General features: G+C 40.1%; 1 pseudogene; it reads left to right on the top strand.

The window, feature by feature from the left end:
• Nucleotides 1–1,005: 1,005 nt before the first annotated feature.
• On the top strand, nt 1,006–18,585 carry LOC149749678 (nicotinamide phosphoribosyltransferase pseudogene; annotated as a pseudogene).
• The last annotated feature ends 5,815 nt before the right edge of the window (nt 18,586–24,400 follow it).

Raw genomic sequence — 24,400 nt, 5'->3', positions numbered from 1 at the left:
AGAGAAAATATATAAGCATGCTTACTTCACCACCCTCTTATGGTTCTCTTATCAAGCTTTCAGATGTTAATAGCCGTTAACTCTAGCTATGAAATGGGCATAGCTGGAAACAAAATAGGGGACTAGAATAATTTTTCAAAAGAGTAAGCAATGATATCCCATCATTGGGGTGGGTTGTTCATACATTTAAGCGAAATACGTGCTGCAATTCTGTATGTGTACTCCATTGCTTTTAATAATGATACCAGCGACAGTGAGAGTAGGGGAAAGTGCTGATTCTCTTTAAATTTGATAAGAACTCTCTGTAACTTTATTAATACATCATTATAGCTCAAAATTTGCATACAGTTTGATCCAGCAATTTTATTTCTAGAACTTTAAGAAATTAATCATGAAACTCTGAAACGTTTAATCCACAAGAATATTAATCTCTGTTTGGCTCTGAGAAGCAAAAACTTAGAACCAGAGAACACAGGTTAAAAATGGTAAGGTCCATCTATATGATGAAATCACTTGCAGCTATTAAAATCAGGATGTCAAAATATAATGAAATGGAAATAGTCACTATATAAGAACATTTTGTAAATACATATATGGAATACCACTTCTGGGCATGCATGTGAAAATGACTATTAAAAAAGTTTGAAATTGTATGCACTGAACACTTAATAAGACAATTCTTAAGTCTGAGTGTTAAATATACAGGTGATACATTTTTGTGGCTTTTTTGTATATTCCAATTTTTTCTCAATGAATGTGACTTTTCCATAGATATAGCAAAGAACTAATTTAAAAATATGATTACAGTAACCAAAGAGATACCTATTCCTTTGTCCCTCATCTACTTGCTAATATTTGGCATCCTAAAACTAGGGATTTATTTCTCTTCAATCCTGCAAAAATATTTCCTTGAGAAGAGAATTTACAAAGCAATAATAGTCATTTACATTTCAGTTTAATTAAGCTCATTGGCTCCTTCCAGAAACCTAAGTTTTATGGGTACAAATGAGGCTGCATCACAGGACAATAGGACCCCCAAGAGGAAGGTGAGTTCACTCCCGAAGGCTCACCCTACCTGTGGGAACCTGTACCTTTTCACATTTTACCAATCTAAGGAGAAGTTGATGTAATTTAGTAATCTTAGAACTCTGCTCAAGGTCTTGGCATTTAACACTTTTAACAATGGATAAAAATGTTTGCAGTTTATTATTTGTTTTTAATCATATTCAGATGGACGCTTTATCACCTACTACCCTAAATGTGTAATAATAAATACGGATCTAAGATCCATTCCTATATTGCCTAGGCTCTGGCATGTTAATTCTGTTTGTCTTCATTATATGTTTAAAATAACTTGGACTATTCTGAATCTCTTCCTTCTCCTTAGAGTTTTTCATCATTTATTCATTTCCATTGGGAAAATTCATTTTTGAGTAGGATGTCATTCAAACAACCTAAATGTTAGGTTTAGACAGCAGATTAAACTAGAATTAGGCTACATCATTCAAAAACACCCTATTCCTTCTAATACTTTTATTACCACTAATGCTACTATGAAGGAGAAAGCATTTATTGATCTTCTATGATTCAGGTACTTTACCTAATTAGATTACATATTAAATAGCTCACATATATTTATATAAATTAATGTAATTATATAAGCAACCCTTTAAGGTCAGTGATTTGTTCTTGTGTGATAGATGAGAAAACTGAAATTTAAAGATTCCCAACAACTTGTCCAACATCACACAGCTAGGAAGTACCAAATTGGATTCAAACCTTGGTCTCATTCAACTCTAAGTTTCCACTTTCATCCAGTGTGCTATGCTAAGTATCTAGATTTTTAGAAGAAAAGAAAAAGCGACCCTCCACACCACTACTAACATTGGAATCACTACCACTATCACCACCAACTAGAATGTGATGTTGAGGGCCATTTTCAATAATAGGACGCATCACTGTAGCCAAGCTAACTGTTTGCCACTCTCAATACATTTTAATGACAACAGCTTAAAGTCAGTCACAGAGTGTGAGGTTCCTAGACGATCTGTGCTCTCTAAAGCGCTCACGAAGCCCAAAAGCCACTTGGAATTCTCTGACAGCCATCTCCATTTTTCTTGACATAGCTGTCACGTCACACTTGAGTTTATTTCCGCTATCTATCCTCAGAATCTTTGCAATCAAGTTATTTTAGACAACTGATGACAAACTACCACTCAAGTCACCATTTTGGATGAGTTGAGGCACTTATTTATTTTATCTCTTGGTAGACTTTTTCAGCAGCCTGTAAGCTGATACATATAAATGACAACCTGGGTTGAGTATATTTTCACTGCACTTGACAAGCTCACTGGACCGAAAGACCTCTAGTCCAGGTGGGAATAAGCATGCTGAAAGGTCTAAATTACTTAAACATATTTCCTCTCAATCAGAAATTTGAGTTCTCACCAGGCTTGTGGAATGCAATTGGCCATTTTTGTTAAGGCCCATTGGAAGGAAAGGGAAAATAACATTTTAAAGAATAGATGAATAATCTCATTGATATCATACCTGTTCCCTCAGACAGGCATTCTCTATTATAGATTTGGTGGGACTGAGAAAGAAGCAATAAGGAGACTAGGGTATAGCCAAAGAAAAAATATAGTTTTATGCACAGTATGTTATATATAGCATGTATATATTTACATATACATATTATATTTTTGTACGTGTGTGTGTGTGTATATATATGTATGTATATATGAAATTGGGAAATGACTTAGTTGCTCTCTCAAAATACCTATAATACCATGCACTGCTTAAGGAATATTTAAAAGCATAAAGTATATGACCAGCACTTTATTAATAACCACAGCCAACATTTATTAAGCACTTACTATGTACCAGACACATTGTGCTACACAGATGCACACAACTATATGTGTATAACTCTCACAATAGCCCAGTGAGTTCCCATTTCACAGGTAGGATAACTGACACTCAGAGAGGGCTAAATAATGAACTCATTCAAATGTACATTGTTAGTAAGTGGCAAAGCCGAGGTTATACATACATGTCTTTTGGCTCTGCAGTGATGATGCTAATCTATATACTATACATTCTCCCTAATGATCCCTGACAGATACCAGAATTTCTCAAGTTGTGGCCTGATGCTATCTCTATCAGATTTACCTGGTATGTGCTAAAACACAATTTCTTTGCTCTTTTATTCACTTTCCAAATTAGAATCTCTGGAAAGCAGGTCCCAAAGATCTACATTTTTTATTTGCTCCAAGCGTGACTTTTCAAAAATGCCAGTATTTGAGATCAAGTGTGGCTAACAGGAGGCTCATGACTGTGAGAATAATACAGTAGAAAGACCGTGGTATCAGAGGTCAGGTGACCTGGGTCTTAATTCCACCCTGCAAGTAATAAGTTCTGTGACTTTGGACAAGTTACTTCACCTTTCTGGGCCTGTATTATCCCATCTGTAAAGTGGTGATATTAGATCAGATGCCTACTATAACATTTTGCAAATACTTTAAACAGACTCCCACAATATGGGAAATATTAGTTCTGTTAGGCTCTGCATTGATCAGTCTACTCATAAGTCCTGTTTGCAGGGCCGGCCACTGTATTTCAGAGAGACTTTCACTCTCTGGAGTAGAGTCAAGACTGGCCAGCACCACAGCCAGGCAAGAGCATGTGGGTCCTTCCCTGGCCTTCAACACTCTTCTAGGTTTAATTAAAGATGGGTGAGTGAGGGCTGCCATTCCAAACATGCCAAGGTTGAGGTACAGAAGTAGATTTCTTCCAACCAGCAGCATATTTTCATGGAAAACAAGTGATATTTTCTATTTGAGAAAGCAGGGACTTTTAGAACTGACAGCAACAGCTCCCTAATCTATTTGAGCTAAGAGGTAATCATTTCCAACCTCCGAAACCATTCCTGCAAATCCAACAGCACGCATGTCATTTGTGGCTCACACAAATGTACTGGCCTTTACAAGAGAAGTAAATATGTCCTCAGTGGCTGCTTTGTATTGGCAATTAACTGATCTGCTGCCAGAATCTGGCTTCTGCATATGCAAATGAACGTTTAGCAGCACACCGTAGAATGCAGGGACACATTTCATTTTGCATGCATATTTTGGGAGCCTGGAAGAAAACGTGGTCTTTATTTTAATCTGCAGTGGCTTGTCCAGTGTTTTCCATACAAACATGTTTACTAGATCGGTGTTTGATATTTAGGTCCCAAAATAAACAGTTAATGAATATTCATGTATGTTGAATGCAATCAGAGAAAGAGCCAATAGACTGTCAGAGTGCATACTCCTACACCCCACCTGTAACCATTAGGATAACAGGACTACACTGCCCCTAACAAGGCACAGAATCGTTCATTCAACAAACAGCTATCATTGCACATTACGTATGCACCACTGAAATAAACAATGGAGGCTTTTTTTTTTTAATTTCAAGGAGGAAAAATTACCCGAAAGTAGAGAATAATGGTTTAAGAGTGTTTATTCAATAAATATTTATTGAGTACATAATTCATGTGTATGAGATACTGATAGAGGCACTGAAGCTTCAAGCAATGAATTTTTTTAAAAAAGTGTTAAAAATTATTTCTCTTGCAGAGTTCATGTCTGGTCTGAGGAAGACAAAGATTAAGTGAATATGAAGTATGATAGACGGTGATGAGTACTATGAAAGAAAGAAAGAGAGAGAGAAAAAGAAAGAAAGAGAGAAAGAAAGGAAGGAAGGGAGAAGGGAACAGAGGTACTGGTGAAAGGTGACTGACTTAAATAAGGTCAGGAAAGTACAACCGAGAAGATACAATCTGAATGTAGATTTGATGGAGATAAAGAAGTGAGCCATGGGGGTATCAGTGCAAAGAGCGTTGTAGGCAGAGAAAATTTTAAGTGCAATATTTCTGAAGCAGGTGAATGCCCAGTAAGTTAGAAGAATGGATGGCTAACATAGAGGAAACAAATGTTAAGAAAGGAGTCAGAGAGATAAGAGGATGCCCGACCATCTAAGCCTTTGTAAACCATAAAAAGTTTGACTTTGACTCTGATTGAGAGAGGAAGCCATTGGGATTTGAGCAGAGGACGACATCACTGAACTTGTATTTTAAAAGAAAGACATTAGCCATTGAGCTGAAAGTAGACTATAGCAGACAAGAGCAGAAGGAGGAAGTCTGGTGGGTTGGGTTTTGCTATTAACAAATTTATGAATGATGGAGGCATGGATCAGGGTAGTAGTGGTGAAGTTTGTGGTAACCGGTTGGATTTTGAATGTCTGTGGAGCTAATATGATTCCTTGGACCATCTAATTTTCATTTTGAAATATCATATACATGTAGAAAAGTATGAAAAACATCAATGTAAAACTTACCAAATAATGTAAAGCAAACGCCAAGTATCCCCCAGCCAGGTTAAGAAATAGAACGTTGCCAGCACACCAGATACTCCATAGAGTTAGCACATTGGAAGAAAGACTGGATGTGCTAAGTAGAAGCGTGGAAGATAAAAAAAAAAAGACCCAAATCAAACTTATAAAGATGAAAATTACAAGAGCTTACATAAAAAAATTCACTAGATAGGATGAACAACAGAATAGACATTGCAGAATAAAAGATTAATGAACTTTCCAGATGATGTCTTTCATGAAAAGGGATAGAACTACGTTCTTGATGATGGACATCTTCCAATAGAAATAAAAGCTGCTCCTGCAGGCTCTGTCATTCTCAGAGAAAGTTTCTCTTCACAGTAGAAAACTCAGATTCACAGTGTTACTTGCTAACAAACTGGATTGAGACTATTCTTGTTCAGTCCTAATATCCAATAACAGTGGTCACAAATGCTAGAGAGCAGAAGAAAATATTGGCCAAATATTTATTAGAAATTTCCAATAACCTAGATGGTCCTGTATGTAAGTTACATGATTTTGGCTACAGAGGAGTCTCTTTTTAAGAGACTGCTGGCATTAGAGCCTCTGCTCACTTGGTTAATTTCAAAGGAAAATATAGAGTAGCAGGGATTGGTTTAATTACAAATACTATGGAGGGGGTACCTTCAAGATGGCACAGGAGTAAGACGTGGAGATCACTATCTTCCCCACAAATATATCAAAATTACATCTACATGGGGAACAACTCCTACAGAACACCTACTGAATGCTGGCAGAAGGCCTCAGATTTCCCAAAAAAGCAACAAACTCCCCACATACCTGGGTAGGGCAAAAGAAAAAAGGAAACACAGAGACAAAAGAATAGGGATGGGACCTGCACCTCTGGGAGGGAGCTGTAAAGGAGGAAAAGTTTCCACACACTAGGAAGCCCCTTCACTGACGGAGGGGAAGCTTCGGAGGCACGGAGGAGAGCGCAGCAACAGGGGTGCGGAGGGCAAAGCGGAGAGATTCCCACAAAGAGGATCAGTGCCAACCAGCACTCACCAGGCCAAGGGGCTTGTCTGCTCACCCGCCAGGGCGGGCGGGGGCTGGGAGCTGAGGCTCAGGTTTCAGAGGTCGGATTCCAGGGAAAGGTCTGGGGTTGGCTGCATGAAGGGGGCTACTGTGCCACGGCTAGCCAGGAGGGAGTCCAGGAAAAAGTCTGAACTGCCTAAGAGACAAGAGAACATTGTTCCGGAGTGCTAGAGGACAGGGGATTCAGAGCACCCCCTAAATGAGCTCCAGAAACGGGCGTGAGCCGCGGCTGTCAGCACAGACACCAGAGACGGGCATGAACAGCTAAGGCTGCTGCTGCAGCCACCAAGAAGCCTGTGTACAAGCACAGGTCACTATCAACACCTCCCCACCGGGGAGCCTGTGCAGCCCACCACTGCCAGGGTCCCGTGATCCATGGACAACTTCCCTGGGAGAACACAAGGCATGCCTCAGGCTGTTGCAATATCACGTCGGCCTCTGCCACTGCAGGCTTGCCCTGCATTCTGTATCCCTCCTTCCCCAAATCTGAGTGAGGCAGAGCCCCCTAAGGAGCTGCTCCTTTAACCCCCTCCTGTCTGGGCAAAGAAGAGACCCCAGAGGGTGACCTACACGCAGAGGCGGGGCCAAATCCAAAGCTGAACCCCAGGAGCTGTGCGAACAAAGAAGAGAAAGGGAGCAGCGGATTAAATCTCCACAACCAACCTGATGTACCCTGCATCTCTAGAATAACTGAATAGACAAGGAATCATCCCAAAATTGAGGTGGTGGACTTTGAGAGCAACTGTAGACTTGGGGTTTGCTTTCTGCATCTAATTTGTTTCTGCTTTTATGTTTATCTTACTTTAGTATTTAGAGCTTATTATCATTGGTACATTTATTGATTTCGTTGCTCTCTTTCTTTTTTTAAATATATCTATATATTTTTTCTTTCATCTTTCACCTTTTGTGTGTGTGTATGTGTATGCTTCTTTGTGTGATTTTGTCTGTATACCTTTGCTTTTACCAATTACCTAGGGTTCTGTCTGTCCATCTTTTCTTTTTTTTTTTTTTTGTATAGTTTTTAGTGCTTGTATCACTGGTGAATTTGTTTTTTGGATTGGCTGCTCTCTTCTTTCTTTCCTTTTTTTTCTATTACTTTTTAATTTTTTTATTTTTAATATTCTTAATTTTAATAACTTTTATTTTATTTTATTTCATTTTAGTTTTCTTCTTTTTTCTTTCTTTCTTTTTCTTCCCCTTTCATTCTCAGCTGTGTGGCTGACAAGGTCTTGGTGCACCAGCTCAGGCCTGAGCCTCTGAGGTGGGAGAGCTGAGTTCAGGACATTTCTCCACCAGAGACTTCCTGGCCCCATGTAGTATCAAACGGCAAAAGCTCTCCCAAGATCTCCATCTCAGGGAAAAGACACAGCTCCACTCAATGAGCAGCAAGATACCGTGCTGGACACCGTAGGTCAAACAACTAGCAAGACAGGAACACAACCGCACCCATTAGCAGAGAGGCTGCCTAAAATCATAATAAGGGCACAGACACCCCAAAACACACCATGGGATGTGGTCCTGCCCACCAGAAACCCAAGATCCGCCCTCATCGACCAGAACACAGGCACTAGTCCCCTCCACCAGGAAGCCAACACAACCCACTGAACCAAACATAGCCACTGGGGGCAGACACCAAAAACAACTAGAAAAGCTGAGGTTGAGGAAGATGGCAGAAGAGTAAGACGCAGAGATCACCATCCTCCCCACAGATACATCAGAAATATATCTACACGTGGAACAACTCCTACAGAACACCTACTGAACGCTGGAAGAAGACCTCAGACCTCCCAAAAGGCAAGAAACTACCAACGTACCTGGGTAGGGCAAAAGAAAAAAGAATAAATAGAGACAAAAGGATAGGGACGGGACCTGCACCAGTGGGAGGGAGCTGTGAAGGAGGAAAGGTTTCCACACACTAGGAAGCCCCTTCGTGGGCAGAGACGGCGGGTGGCGGAAGGGGGAAGCTTCGGAGCCACAGAGGAGAGCACAGCAACAGGGGTACAGAGGTCAAAGGAGAGAGATTCCCGCACAGAGGATCGGTGCCGAAAAGCACTCACCAGCCCGAGAGGCTTCTCTGCTCACCCTCTGGGGTGGGTGGGGGCTGGGAGCTGAGGCTCAGGCTTCAGAGGTCGGATCGCAGGGAGAGGACTGGGGTTGGCGGCGTGAACACAGCCTGAAGGGTTTAGTGCACCACGGCTAGCCGGGATGGAGTCCGGGAAAAGGTCTGGACCTGCCGAAGAGGCAAGAGACTTTTTGTTCCCTCTTTGTTTCCTGCTCCACAAGGAGAGGGGATTAAGAGCGCCGCTTAAAGGAGCTCCAGAGATGGGTGCAATCTGCGGCTATCAGCGCAGACCCCAGAGACGGGCATGAGACGCTAAGGTTGCTTCTGCCGCCACCAAGAAGCATGTGTGCAAACACAGGTCACTATCCACACCTCCCCTCCCAGAAGCCTGTGCAGCCCACCACTGCCAGGGTCCCGTGATCCAGGGACAACTTCCCCCGGAAAATGCACAGTGCGCCTCAGGCTGCTGCAACGTCATGCGGGCCTCTGCCGCCGCATTCTCGCCCCACATCTGTACTCCTCCCTCCCCACGCCCTGAGTGAGCCACAGCCCCCGAATCAGCTGCTCATTTAACCCCGTCCTGTCTGAGCAAAGAACAGACACCCTCAGGCGACCTACACGCACAGGCGGGGCCAAATCCAAAGCTGAACCCCAGGAGCCGAGCGAAAAAAGAAGAGAAAGGGAAATCCCTCCCAGCAGCCTCAGGAGCAACAGATGAAATCTCCACAATCAACGTGATGAACCCTGCATCTGTGGAATACCTGAATAGACAACGAATCATCCCAAATAGAGGAGATGGACTTTGGGAGAAAGACATATTACTTTTTCCCCTTTTCCTCTTTTCGTGAGTGTGTATGTGTATGCTTCTGTGAGAGATTTTGTCTGTATAGCTTTGCATTCACCATTTGTCCTAGGGTTCTGTCCGTTCGTGTTTTTTTTTTTTACTCAAAAAAAATTTTTTTTCTTAATAATTATTTTTTATTTTAGTAACTTTATTTTATTTTATCCTCTTTCTTTCTTTCCTTCTATTTTTTCTCCCTTTTATTCTGAGCCATACGGATGAAAGGCTCCTGGTGCTCCAGCCAGGAGCCAGTGCTGTGCCTCTGAGGTGGGAGAGCCAACATCAGGACACTGTTCGACAAGAGACCTCCAAGCTCAATGTAATATCAAACGGCGAAAATCTCCCGGAGATCACCACGCAACACCAAGACCCTCCTTCACTCAACAACCAGCAAGCTACAGTGCTGGACACCCTATGTCAAACAACTAGCAAGACAGGAACACAACCCAACCCATTAGGAGAGAGGCTGCCTAAAATCATAATAAGGCAACAGACACCCCAAGACACACCACCAGACATGGACCTGCCCACCAGAAAGACAAGATCCACCCTCATCCACCAGAACACAGGCACTAGTCCCATTGACCAGGAAGCCTACACAACCCAGTGAACCAACCTTAGCCACTGGGTACAGACACCAAAAACAACGGGAACTACGAACCTGCAGCATGCAAAAAGGAGACCCCAAACACAGTAAGATAAGCAAAATGAGAAGACAGAAAAACACACAACAGATGAAGGATCAAGGTAAAAACCCACCAGACCTAACAAATGAAGAGGAAATAGGCAGTCTACCTGAAAAAGAATTCAGAATAATGAGAGAAAAGAAAATCCAAAATCTTGGAAACAGAATACAGAAAACGCAAGAAACATTTAACAAGGACCTAGAAGAACTAAAGAGGAAACAAGCAACAATGAACAACACAATAAATGAAAACAAAAATACTCTAGAAGAGATCAATAGCAGAAGAACTTAGGCAGAAGAACGGATAAGTGACCGGGAAGATAAAATAGTGGCAATAACTACTGCAGAGCAGAATAAAGAAAAACGAACGAAAAGAACTGAGGACAGTCTCAGAGGCCTCTGGGACAACATTAAATGCACCAATATTTGAATTATAGTGGTCTCAGAAGAAGAGGAGAAAAAGAAAGGGACTGAGAAAATATTTGAAGACATTATAGTTGAAAACTTCCCTAATATGGGAAAGGAAATAGTCAATCAAGTACAGGAAGCACAGCGAGTCCTATACAGGATAAATCCAAGGATAAACACGCCAAGACACATATTAATTAAACTATCAAAAATTAAATTCAAAGAAAACATATTAAAAGCAGCAAGGGAAAAACAACAAATAACACACAAGGGAATTCCCATAAGGTTAACAGCTAATCTGACAGCAGAAACTCTGCAAGCCAGAAGGGACTGGCAGGACATATTTAAAGTGATGAAGGAGAAAAACCTACAACTAAGATTACTCTACCCAGCAAGGATCTCATTCAGGTTTGATGGAGAAATTCAAACCTTTACAGACAAGCAAAAGCTGAGAGAGTTAAGCACCAAACCCACTTTACAACAAATGCTAATGGAACTTCTCTAGGCAAGAAACACAAGAGAAGGAAAAGACCTACAAAAACAAACCCAAAACAATTAAGAAAATGGGAATAGGAACATACATATCAATAATTATCTTAAATGTAAATGGTTTAAATGCTCGCACCAAAAGACACAGCCTAGCTGAATGGATACAAAAACAAGACCCATATGTATGCTGTCTACAAGAGACTGACTTCAGACCTAGGGACACATACAGACTGAAAGTGAGGGGATGCAAAAAGATATTCCATGCAAATGGGAATCAAAAGTAAGCTGGTGTAGCAATCCTCATATCAGACAAAATAGACTTTAAAAAAAGACTATTACAAGAGATAAAGAAAGATATTACATAATGATCATGGGATCAATCCAAAAAGAAGATATAACAATTGTAAATATTTATGCACCCAACATAGGAGCACCTCAATACATAAGGCAAATACTAACAGCCATAAAAGGGGAAATCGACAGTAACACAAACATAGTAGGGAACTTTAACACCTCACTTTCAACAATGGACAGATCATCCGAAATGAAACTAAATAAGGAAACACAAGCTTTAAATGATACATTAAAGAAGATGGACTTCATTGATATTTATAGGACATTCCATCCAAAAACAACAGAATACACATTTTTCTCAAGTGCTCATGAAACACTCTCCAGGATAGATCATATCTTGGGTCACAAATAAAGCATTGGTAAGTTTAAGAAAACTGAAATCGTATCAAGTATCTTTTCCGACCACAACGCTATGAGAATAGATATCACTTACAGGAAAAGATCTGTAAAAAATGCAAACACATGGAGGCTAAACAATACATGACTTAATAACCAAGTGATCACTGAAGAAATCAAAGAGGAAATCAAAAATACCTAGAAGCAAATGACAATGGAGACACCACGACCCAAAAACCTATGGGATGCAGCAAAAGCAGTTCTAAGAGGGAAGTTTACAGCAATAAATCCTACCTGAAAAAACAGGAAACATCTCATACAAACAACGTAACTTTGCACCTAAAGCAATTAGAGAAAGAAGAATAAAAAAAACCCCAAAGTTAACAGAAGGAAAGAAATCATAAAGATCAGATCACAAACAAATGAAAAAGAAAGGAAGGAAACGATAGCAAAGATCAATAAAACTAAAACCTGGTTCTTTGAGAAGATAAACAAAATTGATAAACCATTAGCCAGACTCATCAACAGAAAAAGGGAGAAGACTCAAATCAATAGAATTAGAAATGAAAAAGGAGAAGTAATAACTGACACTGCAGAAATACAAAGGATCATGAGAGATTACTATAAGCAACTCTATGCCAATAAAATGGACAACCTGGAAGAAAGGGACAAAGTCTTAGAAATGCACAATTTTCCGAGACTGAACCAGGAAGAAATAGAAAATATGAACAATCACAAGCACTGAAATTGAAACTGTGATTAAAAGTCATCCAACAAACAAAAGCCCAGGACCAGATGACTTCACAGGCAAATTCTATCAAACATTTAGAGAAGAGTTAACACCTATCCTTCTCAAACTCTTCCAAAATATAGCAGAGGGAGGAACACTCCCAAACTCATTCTACAAGGCCACCATCACCTTGATACCAAAACCAAACAAAGATGTCACAAAGAAAGCAAACTACAGACCAATATCACTGATGAACATAGATGCAAAAATCCTCAACAAAATACTAGCAAACAGAATCCAACAACACATTAAAAGGATCATTCACCATGATCAAGTGGGGTTTATTCCAGGAATGCAAGGATTCTTCAATGTACGCAAACCAATCAACCTGATACACCATATTAACAAATTGAAGGAGAAAAACCTATGATCATCTCAATAGATGCAGAGAAAGCTTTCGACAAAATTCAACACCCATTTATGATAAAAATCCTGCAGAAGTAGGCACAGAGGGAACTTACCTCAACATAATAAAGGCCATATATGATAAACCCACAGCCATTATCATCCTCAATGGTGAAAAAGTGTAACCATTTTCACTAAGATAAGGAACAAGGCAAGGTTGCCAACTCTCACCACTAGCATTCAACATAGTTTTAGAAGTTTTAGCCACAGCAATCAGAGAAGAAAGAGAAATAAAAGGAATCCAAATAGGAAAAGAAGAAGTAAAGCTGTCACTGTTAGCAGATGACATGATACTATACATAGAGAATCCTAAAGATGCTACCAGAAAACTACTGGAGCTAATCAATGAATTTGGTAAAGTAGCAGGATATAAAATCAATGCACAGAAATCTCTTGCATTCCTATACACTAATGATGAAAAATCTGAAAGTGAAATTAAGAAAACATTCCCAGTTACCATTGCAACAAAAAGAATAAAACCTAGGAATAAACCTACCTAAGGAGACAAAAGACCTGTAGGCAGAAAATTATAAGACACTGATTAAAGAAATTAAAGATGATACAAATAGATGGAAAGATATACCATGTTCTTGGATTGAAAGAATCAACATTGTGAAAATGGCTCTACGACCCAAAGCAATCTACAGATTCAATGCAATCCCTATCAAACAACCACTGGCATTTTTCACAGAACTAGAACAAAAAATTTCACAATTTGTATGGAAACACAAAAGACCCTGAATAGCCAAAGCAATCTTGAGAAAGAAAAATGGAGCTATAGGAATCAGGCTCCCTGACTTCAGACTATACTACAAAGCTACAGTAATCAAGACAGTATTGTACTGGCACAGAAACAGAAATATTGATCAGTGGATCAGGGTAGAAAGCCCAGAGATAAACTCACGCACATATGGTCACCTTATCTTTGATAAAGGAGGCAAGAATATACAGTGGAAAAAAGACAGCCTCTTCAATAAGTGGTGCTGGGAAAACTGGACAGCTACATGTAAAACTATGAAATTAGAACACTCCCTAACACCATAAACAAAAATAAACTCAAAATGGATTAAAGACCTAAATGTAAGGTGAAACACTATCAAACTCTTAGAGGAAAACATAGGGAGAACGCTCTATAACATAAATCACAGCAAGATCCTTTTTGACCCACCTCCAAAAGAAATGGAAATAAAAACAAAAATAAACAAATGGGACGTCATGAAACTTCAAAGCTTCTGCACAGCAAAGGAAACCATAAACAAGACGAAAAGACAACCCTCATAATGGGAGAAAATATTTGCAAATGAAGCAACTGACAAAGGATTAATCTCCAAATTTATAAGCAGCTCATGCAGCTCAATAACAAAAAAACAAACAACCCAATCCAAAAATGGGCAGATGACCTAAATAGACATTTCTCCAAAGAAGATATACAGATTGCCAACAAACACATGCAAGAATGCTCAACATCACTAATCATTAGAGAAATGCAAATCAAAACTACAATGAGATATCATCTCACACCGGTCAGAATGGCCATCATCAAAAAATCTAGAAACAATAAATGCTGGAGAGGGTGTGGAGAAAAGGGAACACTCTTGCACTGTTGGTGGGAATGTACATTGATACAGCCACTATGGATAACAGTATGGAGATTCCTTTAAAAACTAAAAATGGAACCACCATATGACCCAGCAATCCCAGTACTGGGCATATACCCTGAGAAAACCATAATTCAAAAAGAGTCTTGTACCAAAATCTTCATTGCAGCTCTATTTACAATAGCCAGGACATGGAAGCAACCTAAGTGTCCACTGACATTTGAATGGGTAAAGAAGATGTGGCATGTATGTACAATGGAATATTACTCAGCCATAAAAAGAAACAAAATTGAGTTATTTGTTTTGAGGTGAATGGACCTAGAGACTGTCATACAGAGTGAAGTTAAGTCAGAAAGAAAAAAAAATACCGTATGCTAACACATATATACTGAATCTTAAAAAAAAAAAAAAAAGGTTCTGAAGAACCTAGGGGCAGGACAGGAATAAGGAAACAGACGTAGAGAATGGACTGGAGGACATGGGGAGGGGGAATGGTAAGCTGGGATGAAGTGAGAGAGTGGCATGGACATATATACACTAACAAATGTAAAATAGTCAGCTAATGGGAAGCAGCTGCATAGCACAGGGAGATCAGCTCATTGCTTTGTGTCCACCTAGAGGGATGGGATATGGAGGGTGGGAGGGAGAGGCAAGAGGGAGGAGATATGGGGATATATGTATATGTATATCTGATTCACTTTGTTATAAGGCAGAAACTAACACAGCATTGTAAAGTAATTATTCTCCAATAAAGATGTTTAAAAAGAAAATGCTATGGAACAAAAGATCCTGTTCTAGTCTATTCTGTTCTAGTGGCAGAACACAGTACCATAATTGCTTGAGGTGAAGACCATAAAAAAGATGTTTCTGAACATAAAGAAACTTTTTATCAGCGCCTGGATTTGTAGTCTGCAAAAACTATAACATTTATAATGTGTGAGAGATAATAGAGGGTAAGGATCTAAGACATTTAATGTTTCCAAAGTGTGCAGAGGCACCACTAATAATCATAGCTGTTTTCTGAAATCTTCTTAATACTGTATTAAAGACTATGATATTTTAGGTACGAATTTCCCTGCTACTGAGAACTCAGTGAGCTGCAAGTTGCTGCCCCCTTACCCTAGAGTTAGTCAAGGGGATGTTGCAGATGTAACACCTTTAAAGAGATTGTGGAAGGTGTGAAGCAAAAAACAAAAATGGAGCGTTGAAAATGTTTCTTTTGGTTCTGGTGGAAGCTTTGCTACAGCCATTAACAAGGCATCTCTTGAACGTTTCCGTCAAGCATAGTCATGTTGTAATTACTGGCCTTGGGATTAAGGTCTTTAAGGACTTTGTTGCTGATCCCAACAAAAGGCCCATGTAGGGCTGATTACCTTTACATAGGATACCAGCAGGGAATTTTGTTGCATTTGAAAAATACTTTGAAGAATAAGGTCATGATTTTCTCCAGACAGTGTTCAAGAATGGGGTGACAGGGCTTCCCTGGTGGTGCAGTGGTTGAGAGTCCGCCTGCCGATGCAGGGGACACGGGTTCGTGCGCCGGTCCGGGAAGATCCCACATGCCGCAGAGCGGCTGGGCCCGTGAGCCATGGCCGCTGAGCCTGCGTGTCCGGAACCTGTGCTCCGCAATGGGAGAGGCCACAACAGTGAGAGGCCCGCGTACCGCAAAAAAAAAAAGAATGGGATGATGACAAAAAGCTATTTATTTGATGTAGTAAGAAAAAATGCAAAACTGGATATGGAGCATCTCCAGCTGGATATGGCAGAATCTCAATAGGCTTTGTTTTATGACTGGATATGTGTGTGTGAGTATATACACACGCATGCGTGCATAGATCTCTGTGTGAATATGTAATGCACCATGTTTTTCATACAGGCATATGGTGGTTCTTTGTGTTTTATGGTACATTTCAATGAAATTATTTGCTGGTTTATGAATATACTGCCCTTTCATTTTTTTTTCTTTTTTTCCCCAATGTTTAGGTGATCTCAAAGTAGGAAATACATTTAATCATGTAAAAGATTAACGCTAAAATAAGCTTTCTGGGCCTTTTGCCAGTAGATAGTAATTCAGTCTGGTATTGATCTTTTCACGAGTAACAGAACTGAGAAATTTTATATATAACTGAAGATCATAAACTAGGTTTGCATAAAATTATCATGATTGCTTCATGTTTATATTTAACTTATAGTTTTGTATAAACAAGATTGTGTAGGGCTTCCCTGGTGGCACAGTGGTTGAGAGTCCGCCTGCCGATGCAGGGGACACGGGTTCATGCCCCAGTCCAGGAAGATCCCACATGCCGCAGAGCGGCTGGGCCCATAGCCATGGCCGCTGAGCCTGCGCGTCCGGAGCCTGTGCTCCGCAACGGGAGAGGCCACAACAGTGAGAAGCCCGCGTACCGCAAAAAAAAAAAAAAAAATTGTGTAAGATATATTTAAAGTTTTAATGATTTAACAATCTTTCCAACTTTTCATGATTTTTAGGAATGCAGACTTTTACGAAAATGAAATTACACTCCCTCTTCTCCATTAATCAGCAAATAAAATATGGCCTTAACAAAGTTGTGTCATTATACAGTTTGAAAATTATGTCAGGATATACCCTATAGAATTACTAACCTCAATGCCCCTTGTAGAGTATATATTAATCATTCTACATTAAAGAAAATAATGGTTGTTAATGGAATGCCAAGGCACTATACAGTGATTATATATGTTAGTTGTGGTATCATAGCAGTGAAATGTCAAATTTGAAAGCCCTGTACTACAATTTTACATGAAAGAAACTACTCGTGGCTCTAATATGCACCTTGCGAGTTTAAGGAGATAATGTTTTTTAGAGAGAAACTCTGCTTCCACTATAGATTAGGTACATAAGTATAAACTTTGACAAAAGTGGAAGGAGTGTATTCTAAAGTAATTGCACTTCTGAATTTATTTTTCATATCCTATATTTGATATGACTAAATGAATTACTGGAACAATTAGTAAGTGTACTTAATTTAAATGTTTTGATCCTGTTATACTTTTCATTAAGTTTAAAAAAAGTTAAATTAGATACAAAATTGTAAAAGAAAAAAAAAAGATTAGTGAGCTTGAAGGTGTAGCAACAGAAATTATTCAAAATAAAACAGAGAAAAAGTACTGGGAAAAAAATGAAAGCATCAGTGAGCAGTGAGACAACTTGATGTGCTTCATCTATAAACATTTAGAATCACTCTCCCCAGAGGAGAAGAAAGGGGAAAATATACATATATTTTAAAAACTTGGCTGAAAATCTTGTAAAGTTCATGACAACTATACACCCACAGATTCGAAAAGCTCAACAAACTCCAAGCATGAGAAACATGAAAGAACCTGTCTTTGTTCCCCTGTATATACCATGTCTATTTGCATTGGCTGATTTGAAGATTTTCTTTCTTCACTAGTTTCAAGCAATTTGATTAAAATGTACCTTGGTTTAGGTTCTTTTATATTTCTTGTTTGTTATAAGTATTTCACATAATTAGTTTTTATTGTGATTGTTATAGGTAAAATTTTGTCCCCCCAGAATAGACACTTTGAAGTCCTAACCCTCAGTAATTCAGAATGTGTGACCTTATTTGGAAATAAGACCTTTACAGAGGTAATAATTAAAATGAGGTGGGCCCTAATCCAATATGACTGACATGTTTGTAAAGAGGAGACATTTGGACACAGAGACAAGTATGCACAGAGGGAAGACAATGTGAAGACATACAGGGAGAACACCATGTGATACAGAGGATTGGAGTGACGCATCTATAAGCCAAGGATTGTCAAAGATGGCCAGAAAACCATCAAAAGGTAGGAAGGGCAAGGAAGGATTCTCCTACATGTTTCAGGGGGAGCATGGCCTTGCTGACACCTCTTCATTCTTAATAGCCTCCAGGCATTTAGAGTATGAGAGATCCTGTAAGTGCTCTGAAACAAGTGAGACCAAAGATGGTTCTTCAGGCAGCCCCCAGGAAAGTTGGACCATTGGATGTTCTCTCCAATTCTTTTTGTTGTTTTTTTTTGCGGTACGCGGGCCTCTCACTGTTGTGGCCTCTCCTGTTGCGGAACACAGGCTCCGGACGCGCAGGCTCAGCGGCCATGGCTCACGGGCCCAGCAGCTCCGCAGCATGTGGGATCCTCCCGGACCGGGGCACGAACCCGTGTCCCCTGCATCGGCAGGCGGACTCTCAACCACTGCGCCACCAGGGAAGCCCTCTCTCCAATTCTTTACCTCTCCAGGGAGAAGCTGGGAACTGAGGCCTTTCACCTATTTTCTCTGTGCTAAACCAGGAGAAGGGCTGCAGTGATGAGCTACATGCTAGATCAAACCACTGTCTTTGTTCTTACTAATCCTCAGGTGGCTAGAATATGCTGGGTTCTGTTAGCACACTGAGACAAACAAGACAAAAGCCAGTCCTTGAGCAGCTCTTCTAAAAGTTGGTGCATTTGCCATGTGGTCCAACTCTCTTTCCCTCCCCAGGGAGAAGCTGAGAGCTGGAGTTTTTCATGCCTTCACTTTGTGTTAAGCCAGGAAGAGGGGTTATGCAGAGTGCCAGCCCAAACCACCATCTTGGTTTCCTTCTGGTGTCTAGAGGACCTCAGGTCCCAGAAGTGTTACATGACCGGCAAAACAGAAGCCAGTCCTTTGGGGAGCTCCTGGAAAAGTTGGAGCAATGGACTGCAGTCTAACTCTTTCCTTCTCCAGTGAGAAGCTAGGAGCAGCAGTGTTTCCTTCTGATCGTACGGCACTATACCAGAGGTAGGGATTCTGGCAAGAAGGTGTCTTCAATTTCCCTACTGGTTTCAATGTGGCTGGTTTCACACTTGCCCAAAGTGTAGGAGCCTCTCAACTAGCTTCTGGATGTCTCACCAAGGGAATTTTTCTCTGAATTGTTGTTGAATCAGTATGTTTATGGGTGAAGGGGAGTCCAAAGCTTCTTCCTTATTCTGCCATCTAGCTGACATCATCCTGCAAGAGCCAACTAGCTCTTAAGCAGGTCTAATTCACCACATAGAGTTTCTAAAAATACTTAAGGAAACTATGCAATGTTCTAAATATCCCGAGGAAGTATTTACAAGAGTATTGGAGTATAGATTATTATTGCCAGTTTGATTCCACTTATTCTCCCTAAGGAGGAGGCAGTGATGTGCTGATGTGTGTGCATTCTTCCCAACTTCACTTTCAGTGACATCATATTGATAGCTTGAAATCAGTCATGATGCGGGCATTACACCATGGAAACTGGCAAATGCTATAGATCAGCATTTGTGGAAGTCTGGAGAAAATCAGGTTGCAAACCTGTAACATGTGGGTAATGTTGGGAAAGGGATTAGTAGGGCAGGCTCATTGATTAAATTCTAGTTATGTAGCATTTTATTGTACTGTAGTTGGCAAACACGCTTTACAAAAATGACTTCATTCTCCCTAAGGAGGTGGCAGTGATGGGCTGATGTGTGTGCATTCTTCCCAACTTCACTTTCAGTGACATCATATTGATAGCTTGAAATCAGTCATGATGAGGGCATTACACCATGGAAACTGGCAAATGCTATAGATCAGGGATTTTTTTCTTTTGGAAAATCAGCTGTTAAAGATTTACCAGTACAACATCTGGAGGATTATGAGTCTAAAACACTATGCACTGTGGATGTTGAGATAGAATTTGGTTTGGGTCCCAGGGAGACAGACTGAGATGAAGATTTTTATGTGGAAGTTCTATTAACCGTGTCTTTAATTTTTTGTATTTTGATGCTTTGACATCTGGAGCCTTGCCAACACTGGAGGGGCCACGCAATTCTTAAAGACAGTAAACAATTTGCTCACCAGTATGCTTTTAAATGCAAACCTAACAATCCAGAACCCATACCCCCAGCCACGTGTCTTAACCACCCCAGGGTCAGGCACCAGACAACTAAGATCAGCCTCTAGGCCCCAGAGCCCAGTGGAATTATCACAAGATAGCCAATACTAAGCCTGTAGGTAACAAACTATCTTTCCAGTGGCAATCAATTCCTGATTGTTGGCCTTACCATACATAAATCATAATAAAACCTATCTTAAAACAGCAGTTCTTTGGGAGTTCCTTGGTGGCCTCGTGGTTAGGATTCCAGGCTTTCACTGCCGTGGCCCTGGGTTCAATCCCTGGTTGGGGAACTGAGATTCCGCAAGTCGCACGGTGTGGCAACACACACACACACACACACACACACACAAGCAACAACAAAACAGCAGTTCTTTGAGGAATGCTCTCAAGATAAACACATTTGAAGAAGAGATGGAAATAGAGTTGGGAAGAGAGAAGATTTACCTATGATTTAGTCTCAAGAAAGGCCTCAATCAACCCCACAGAAATGGGAAGAAGTGTGATGACCCTTCCATGTGATTCCCTTTGAGTCAAGGGGCCCAGCTTTCATAACCCTGTATTGATCAGGGTAGGGTGTATCCAGACCCTAGATAGAGGGCTTATCCTTGGGCTTTGAAGAAACTCTTTGGCTGAGAGCATTACCCAGAGAGGGATTCTGCTAAGTGCTGTTAGCCACCAGTATTCTCAGCAGCTGTGGGAAGCTCTTTAGTTCTGAGAGAGGGCTGGGGACATGAACCCCTGCATGTACTACAAAACAGGAAGATAAACTCAACTACCAAACGCTGTCTACCTTAGATGATTCATGAGCTTTCTGATGGAGTCAACATCATTGAGGAGAATAAATGCTGTAGTTGAAAAGGTACTAAAAATTCATGTTAAGAGTCAGGTATGTCCTTTCAACCTTGGCAGAAAAATAAATGTAAAATAAATTAGCCATTTACAACTTTGCAAAACCTAACATGCTGTGAAGATTTATCAGCTGGACCATGAAAAAAAAATGACTCTATTCAACAAAGCAATTAAAAAATGAAAACAGCTGCAACTGAAGTCCAAATAAAATAAGTTTCAAGAGTAGAAGAAATGTGGAAATAAAAATTTGTTGGATCTCTCTCTCTCTCCCCCTCTCCCCTTTATTTGGCTTTAGAATTTCATACAATTTTATAAAGCTGGTGGCTGCCAGAACAGGATAGGGCAATTGGCAAGGGCTGAGAAATCTCCTCACCCCCAAGAACAGTGAACACAAGGGCATGTAGCCAGTGTGGATTCTGAGTGGCAGCCGGGTGATTCTAAGGAAATTTTCTATTTGTTCCTAGCTGTCTTCTTTCTAGTAACTAGAGAATAAAGATTGTACAATCCACACTTACCATTCTTTCATTATTCTAATAACCCATGATAAAAATATTTTAAAATGTTAAAAAGATATCATAGTTGAGCCACAAAGTTCTATGGATTACTCTCTCAAATGAATGGGAAACAAGCAAATGAGAATGGGCTTTATTCAAAGAAAGTTAGGAAATTTATATAGAAAAGGCAAACATCCAGAGATTTCATAAGAGTCCAAAGAAAGTACTGCAGAGAAGGAGACGGAGCCAGTCAAGGGGGCAGCAAGAAGTGAAGACACTTCACCATGAAGAGGTGAGTATGATGTGGAGGTTTCTCTATGGACACAGCTTCTTTAAAATATGTTGCTTTAGTACAGTGGCTTACTTGCTTTTTACTGCTTTCCTTCCATACTATTTCAAATATCTGTATACCTACAGGGTCCCTTACTTGGTTCTGGACAATCCAGCATATATTTATTGTTCTAGTCTTATCCTTGAAGCAGGTGAGGATACAAGATTCACTATTCAAGACAACTAACATAGTTTGAGCATTTCCTATAAACTAGACTTTGCATAAATCTCTTTAAACACTCACCACAGTCCTTTGATGAGGAGCTTACTATTATTTCCATTTATGGATGAAAAAGGTGAAGTTCAGGAACATTAAGTAATGTGCCCAAGGGTATGAGTCTGTAAGCTGGTAAAAAAAGATCAGAAGCATAGACAATTTGACTGCAGAGTTTGAACTTTAAATCATTTTGCTGTCTATTGTCTAGCCTACAAGGAGAGATTCATTATTACTAATAGAATCCAGGAAGAAGGAGAAACTGATTTTGTCCTTGAAGAATTAATTGGGATTAGGGAGTTAAAAATGGTAGTTTTATGGAGGGAGAAATGTTTGTACAAAGATACAGATTCAGAATATTGTAGGACATCTTTGGAGAACACAAGATGATACTGTATCAGGAATTAGTAGAAGATAGGTTAGAGCAAATTATTCAAGTTTAACATAGTCACCTTTCCCTTTGTTTAGTTACTGGATTTTCTAACCGGAGAAAAGCACTTAGCTTGTAGCCCTTAAGCATGTCCCTAAGAGAAGAGTTGTTTTAGAGGAGATAAGAAATAAGGTAAATTATTCCCTTAGAAATTACTAATCCATTAAGTTATCTCTCCTCACCTGAATCTCCCAAATTATTCTCAGGCATGCTGGTGCCACTCTACAGAGTCAGGAAGCAGTTTCTCTATCACCCTAGCCAATCTCTGACATAATTACCCACCCAAAGCATACAATGGATAAAAAAGGCTGGGGGTCATTTTGGGTGGGGGTAACTAGCTAGCCTGAGTCATACAAAGGGACTTTTGGAGTCTTGACCAGGGTCAGGAAGTAGATCAGTATATCATTCTGCTAGTGGAGACCTAACTTTTTTTTTTTTTTTTGGCCATGCCCCACAGCTTGTGTGATCCTAGGTCCCCATAAGGGATTGAACCCGGCCCCAGCAGTGAAAGCACTCAGTCCTAACCACTGGACTGCCAGGGAAATTCCAAGATCTGACTTATGATTTCCTTTCTGAGCTGACTTCTGGAGGGTCACATATCCATAGAACAGACCATGCAACAGGGAGAGAGAAAAGGAAACATTTAAGGGAGCTCAAAATTCAGACTAGAAAGAAGCAGAATGAATTTTACTCCATACAGAGCCTCTGCTATACTTTATATCCTCAGAAAAAATACAAAATAATCAAGTCTAATGCCCTCTGTCTCTCTAACAGTTAAAATGGTTAAAATTGTTCTCAGCAAACCATAAAGAGCAACTTAGAGGAGAAGTGAAAAAGACATTTTTTTGGTGCTTCTCCATCATTTATCTCCCCAACAGCACCAGTTTTTGTTTTATTTTAACATCTTTATTGGAGTATAATTCCTTTACAATGATGTGTTAGTTTCTGCTTTATAACAAAGTGAATCAGCTATACACATACATATATCCCAATATCTCCTCCCTCTTGTGTCTCCCTACCACCCTCCCTATCCCACCCCTCTAGGTGGTCACAAAGCACCAAGTTGATCTCCCTGTGCTATACAGCTGCTTCCCACTAGCTATCTATTTTACATTTGGTAATATATATAAGTCCATGCCACTCTCTCACTTTGTCCCAGCTTACCCTCACCCCTCCCCGTGTCCTCAAGTCCATTATCTGTCTGTGTCTTTATTCCTGCCCTGCCCCTAGGTTCTTCAGAACCATTTTTGCTTTCTGTTTTTTGTTTTTAATTCCATAAATATATGTTAGCATATGGTATTTGTTTTTCTTTTTCTGACTAACTTCACTCTGTATGACAGACTCATCCATCTCACTACAAATAACCCAATTTCGTTTCTTTTTATGGCTGAGTAATATTCCATTGTATATATGTGCCATATCTTCTTTATCCATTCATCTGTCAGTGGACACTTAGGTTGCTTCCATGTACTGGCTATGGTAATTAGAGCTGCAATGAACATTGTGGTACATGACTCTCTTTGAATTATGGTTTTCTCAGGGTATATGAGTAGTGGGAGTGCTGGGTCGTATGGTAGTTCTATTTTTAGTTTTTTAAGGAACCTCCATACTGTTGCCCATAGTGGCTGTATCAATTTACATTCCCACCAACAGTGCAAGACGGTTCCCTTTTCTCCACACCCCCTCCAGCATTTACGCTTTGTAGATTTTTTGATGATGGCCATTCTGACTGGTGTGATGTGATACCACATTGTAGTTTTGA

Source organism: Delphinapterus leucas, chromosome 3 (assembly GCF_059928025.1).
Source record: "Delphinapterus leucas isolate spDelLeu-1000000601 "Yukka" chromosome 3, BTC_Dleu_Yukka2, whole genome shotgun sequence".
In the NCBI taxonomy this organism is placed as follows: Eukaryota; Metazoa; Chordata; class Mammalia; order Artiodactyla; family Monodontidae; genus Delphinapterus; species Delphinapterus leucas.
This window is presented reverse-complemented; position numbering and strand designations above follow the sequence as displayed.